We start from the raw sequence: 6,054 nt of genomic DNA on the forward strand, positions 1-6,054 counted from the left end.
CATTAGCAGGGGGATTGAGTTTAAGAGTCATGAGATCTTGTTACAGCTCTATAAAACTTTGGTTAGACCGCACTTGGAATACTGCGCCCAGTTCTGGTCACCCTATTGTAAGAAAAATGTGGATGCTTTGGAGAGGGTTCAGAGGAGGTTTACCAGATTGCTGCCTGGACTGGAGGGCTTATCTTCTGAAGAGAGGTTGACTGAGCTCGGACATTTTTCATTGGAGAAAAGGAGGAGGAGAGGGGACCTAATTGAGGGATACAAGATAATGAGAGGCATAGATAGAGTTGATAGCCAGAGACTATTTCCCAGGGCAGAAATGGCTAACACGAGCGGTCATAGTTTTAGGCTGGTTGGAGGAAAGTATAGAGGGGATGTCAGAGGCGGGTTCTTTACACAGAGAGTTGTGAGAGCATGGAATGCGTTGCCAGCAGCAGTTGTGGAAGCAAGGTCATTGGGGTCATAAGAGGCTGCTGGACATGCATATGGTCACAGGAATTTGAGGGTGCATACATGAGGATCAATGGCCGGCACAACACCGTGGGCTGAAGGGCCTGTTCTGTGCTGTACTGTTCTATGGTCGATGTTCTATGTACACAACTGACCTTTGAAGGACAGGAGAGTCAATATTTATTGGGGATGAACAGGAAAGGGGTTTTCAGGACCAACAGATCAGCCATGATCTTTCTGAACTGAGCAGCATGCTCATGGGTCTGAAAGGCCAATTGCACTCCGTATCCAATGTGCTGTTCTCTCACTCTGCCCCTCGAGGCTGTTACAGAAATAAATTAAGACCCTACCACGCACAATCCCCTGCATGAAACCGTTACCCTGAGCGCACTTTTAACGCTTTCCCATCTCACCTTAAAACTATGCCACTGGTTTTGGATGCTGCCCACCCCAGGGGAAAAGACCTTGACTCTTTATGCTGATTTACCATGATTTTATAAACCTCTATAAGGTCACCCCTCATTTGCAATTGTCTATTTTGCTACGTAGCCACTGCAGCAATTTTTCCATACAGCACCCACAGCCAAAAGTGAAATTAATCATTAAGATTATCAGAAAAGGTGGTGTTGATAATGGGACAAATGTTAACCAGGCTAAGAGCACATCTCCCCTCCTCTTCAATACATGTTCGGTGAAAATTCAGCACCAAATTGAGAGGGCAGTCAAGATTTATTGCTGCATCCAAAAGACAACATTTTTGACTGTGCAGCTTTCTCCTCAAGTCTGTATTTTGTGATCATCTTTTAAACTCTCAAGGATCAGTACAACCTCCAGTTGATGTTCGGATAACAAATAGCCCGAACAGGGTACTGCTGATCTTAGAAACGCCTCTACAACTAGCTCCATACCACAGGAGGAGGCCATGCAACTCTTCTAAGTTTCTACACAATGACAGGAGAGCCCTGGTTCGCTAAAAGGAAATACAGAACAGAAATATTTATTTATTTTCAGGTTGGAAAGCTGTATTTAGTGGAATACCTCAGGGATCAGTGTGAGGTCATCAACAATTTACAATCCATATTAACGATTTGGTTGAAGGGCTGAATGTTTTGGAGTTCAATTTGCTGGTACACCAGGGTAGTCATCAAATAAGATGTCACATAGATATTGAGCATCTACAATGGGGTATAGACAAGAGGATGTTAGTGAGCAGCCTTCGAGAAAGAAAATAAAACAGTACAACGTGGTTTATGGGAAGTTTTTTGTTTTTTGGAAAGGATAAAACAACAGTTAATTATATGACTGGAGAGTAAATGCAGAGCTTGGTGCTATACAGAGATTTGCCTCTCCTGATACATGAATCATATACAGTTAGACTGAAGATGCAGTAAGTGATTTGGAAGGAAAATGCAATGATATTGTTTCTTGCAAGAGTGTCAGGTATGATCTTAAGGATGCCTCTGCACAGCACTTTGCTGAGACGACTTCTGGTACACGGTGTGTAGTTATGATGCCCTAAAATAGAAAAGAAAACACAACTGCCCTGGAAACTTTTCAAAGGTGTTTCTCTTTACTCAGCCCTGGAATGAAGGCATTAAGTGATGGAGGTTTAACAGTGTAGGCCTGAGAATGTGAGGTGTTCTTAATGACCATATAAGAACTTGAGGAGAGTGTAGCTGGTGAATATCTGATGGATATTTGCTCTTGTGTAGGAGAATAAAACTGGGGAAGTAATTTAAAAAATATATGATTGGTCCTGAGGAAGGGTCACTGGACCTGAAACATTAACTCTGATTTTAGTTGATAGATGCTGCTAGGCCTGCTACACTTTTGCAGAAATTTCTGCATTCCTTTACGAATAAAATTCAGTCATTTTAACACAGATATTGTGAGACATTAAATACATAATTTTTCAATTATACAGGCAAATATAAACATATCTTTAAATCAAGTGGGGCATTTGTTACTAAGGGAAATGGCTCTGGTGCAGCAACGATGCACCGATATGGATCAGAGAATGTGATGAAAACATACAATTCCGACAATGGTTCAGGAGGACTGACATGGTCCAGTCTTGGTGTCGGATAACATTATTGTGTTACTTAACTCAGAGAGGTAAAAAAACTGTAACTTGCTTGAAAAGCAACGGCCTATTGCTCCCTCTCTCTTTCCTTGTTCCTCACCACAGCAACACCTGCCTTTACCACTTGTGGAGGATTTCTGATGAGGATTCATTGGAATCTCCCGTTGCCTGAAGCAAAGGGAATTCACCCAAATCTAACTGTTCCAGGAAGTAATCCCACTGTCACCATCTTGTGTGAGCAGAATAACGTCAGAATCAGAATAACATTTGGGAAGGTAAAGCAGAGCAAGACTTATACACTTAATAGGGGGGCTCTGGGGAGTTTGGCTGAACAAAGAGTCGACTTCTTGAAAGTGGAGTCACAGGGAGACAGGACATTGAAGAACACATTTGGCGTGCTGACCCTAATCATTCGGAGCATTGAGTATGGTAGTTGGGACGGTACATTGTGCCTGTACAGAATGTTGGTCAGACCACTTAAAAAATACTGTATAGAATTTGGTTGGCTCTGCTAAAAGAATGATGTTGTTCAACTTGAGAAGGTGCAGAAAATATTCACAAGGGTGTTCGCGACTGGAGTGCATGATCTACAGGGAGAGGTTGAAGAAGTTGAGGCTTTTTCCCCTGGAGTGTCGGAGGCTGTGGGGTGACATTTTAGACATTTTAGACATTTAAAAAAATCATGAGGGGCGTGGATACTCTGCAGAGCCAAGGTCTGTTTCCCAGAATAGGGGATTCCGAAAGTAAATGGCACAGGTTGAAGGTGAGAGGGGAACGATTTAGAAAGGATCTTAGGGGCAACCTTTTCACGCAGAGTCTGATGAGCGGATTGAAAGTGGTGTCAGAAGAAGTGGTGAAAGTGGGAGCAGTTACACATTTTAAACGTATCTGGATGGCTACATGAATAGGAAGGGTTGCCAGGGATATGGGCCAAATGCTGGAAAATGAAATGAGATCAGATTAGGATATCTGCTCAGTGTGCACAAGTTGAACTAAATAGTTTCTGTGCTGTATGACATTTTTGTTTCTGTAAAAGGTGAGGAGAAATTCTAAAACGGCCTTTGGAGTGGAAATTTTCATCTCCAGAATTCTGTGGTGCCTCTCTGTTTATATTTATTCACAGCTGAGATAGTGAACTATTTGAAAGACAAGTGAGCCGCAGATGACAGGATCCAGACAGGAAAGTGGAGCTGAGACCACAACCAGATCAGTCACAATCTTACTGCCTGGTGGAGGCTCAAAGTGTCTAATGGCCCACCTGTACACCTCAGTCCTATGTCCCCACATTCCATTCTGCCCCTCAAATCTGCTGCACAGGAGCATTTGGAGACCATTCTCTCGTGTTACCCAGTGAATCAAAACAGAAGAGGTGATTCAGGCTCTGAAGACTGTTGTTCATCGTTTGGTGTGAGTTGGAAAATATTCCTGGTAAAAAAAAGAGTTGTCGCTGGCCTGACATGGGCCCCGTCATCTCTCTTTACACAAATTGCTCCTGTCTCCATTTGTTGATTATGTTGTAGATCCAGATTCACTGTGAATACAGCAGCACCCCCACCATTCCCCCGCCCCCCCCCCCCCCCCAACCATACTGCACCCAGAGATTGCTCACAAATTCCTCTGGTGCCCCGACTCCAACATTCCTGAACAGAACTTGAAGAAAATTGCAGCCGCTAACTTTCCAATAACAACATGCAAAACATGACAAATTGTATTTGGTTATTCAGCCCGTCAAAACTGCCATTTCCTTCAATAAGATCAGGGCTGATCTGCTCTCTGCCTCATCTCCTCTTTCATACACAATTGCTTGGAGCCCCCAACTCTCTGATGTGTCATAATCCATCAACAACCCTTCCCCTTAGCCTCCAAACAGTTCAGTGATCTAGCTCCCCCGACGCTTTGGAGCAGAGAGGCCCCAAATCGCACTACCCTCTGTGAGATAGAAACATTCCCTGCACGTACGCTGTGACATTTGGTATGCACAGAAGTTACGAACACAAGGTAACAGTGACTGGCACTGATGGTGACACAGCATTTGACTGAGAATGGTGTCACAGAACCCAAAGTGAAAAAAAAAGAACGTCATTGGAATGTGTTTTAAACTCTCCACTGTTTGGAGTCAGCCGTAGCACAATGGACGATGTTCATGACCAGTGGACATCAATCCTCTCAGTCCTGAGATGTCTCTGTAGGAGATCCTCAGTGTAACTTCCACTGCATAAACATCTTCAACTGCTTCATCAAAGTCTTTCCCTGATCAGAAGATCAGAAGTGAGGATGATCACACAATATTCAGAACAATTGGTCATCCCTCAGTTCCTGAAGCAGTCTGTGTACATGTGGAGCAATACAGGATAACATTCATGCTTATGTTGTTGAAGTGTCGGGAATATTCATGTAACAGTATTGCTATGCACTGCTCATTTCATAGTAATAATAACAAAACAAAATTCATCCTGCTCTCTGATGAAGGTTCTAGGCCCGAAACGTCAGCTTTTGTGCTCCTGAGATGCTGCTTGGCCTGCTGTGTTCATCCAGCCTCACATTTTATTATCCTGGAATCTCCAGCATCTGCAGTTCCCATTATCTCTTCATCCAGCTCCCCAAATTGGTTTCACAGGAATAAGAGGAAACTATTCAGTCCATCAAAACTACTGGATCCTAAGACGCACAGACCATTCACACCCTCCTTTGGTTTCCACAGGAAGAGAAGGAATCTCGTCAGCACATTGAGGTGTTAAACAAGAAGCAGGGGAACACAATCAGGTCCGTGAGCCTCTTCCCTGGGAGCAGGAGTCGGCCTTTCAGGACCTCAAGCCACATAAACAGAAATAGGAGGATGTCATTGATACTCCAACATGACAAACTAATGAAGCAGAGAATGCGCAGATCGGCTGCTCCATGTTGTTCCCCCTGGCCCTGTGTTAATCATGCATACATGTTACTTTAACATGGTTTGCTGACAGAGTGGGGCGGTGGGGGGGGGTGCGGAGGATGGCTTTGCCATGTCTCACGGAGGCATCTTCTATTTCCCAGAAGTCAGGCTGTTGTCCACACTGGAAGTCAGAAGCCGGTGGGAATGGCTAACTGTTTCAAACCCAAGGCATTATGATTGCTGACAGATTTGTGAACAACACGACGTACAGTGCAGAGTCACACACCAACTGCAATGTAATGTGGCGGGAGCTCATTTAGAGCCTGGAACACTCTCTCAGATAATTATACTCTGATTTGTCTCCAACTTTAGGCCATTTAATATTTCCACCCACCCACACCGCCGCCCCCGCCCTCCACTTACCCATGGAATGTAATTTTTTTCAGACACTCTGTGCAATGATGTTAAAGGTCCTCTGAAAAATTCACTATTCCCTTTGGTTCTCATTTGTTTATGTCACAAACATCACCCTCCACAAACCCCAGCAGGTTTATCAGACATAATTTATTTTTCTTGAATCTCGGCTGACTCAGTGAAATCATATCATTATTCTCCAACAATCTAATTATCAAATTATTTTTTAAAAATC

Source organism: Stegostoma tigrinum, unplaced genomic scaffold (genome assembly GCF_030684315.1).
Source record: "Stegostoma tigrinum isolate sSteTig4 unplaced genomic scaffold, sSteTig4.hap1 scaffold_76, whole genome shotgun sequence".
NCBI classification, from domain to species: Eukaryota; Metazoa; Chordata; class Chondrichthyes; order Orectolobiformes; family Stegostomatidae; genus Stegostoma; species Stegostoma tigrinum.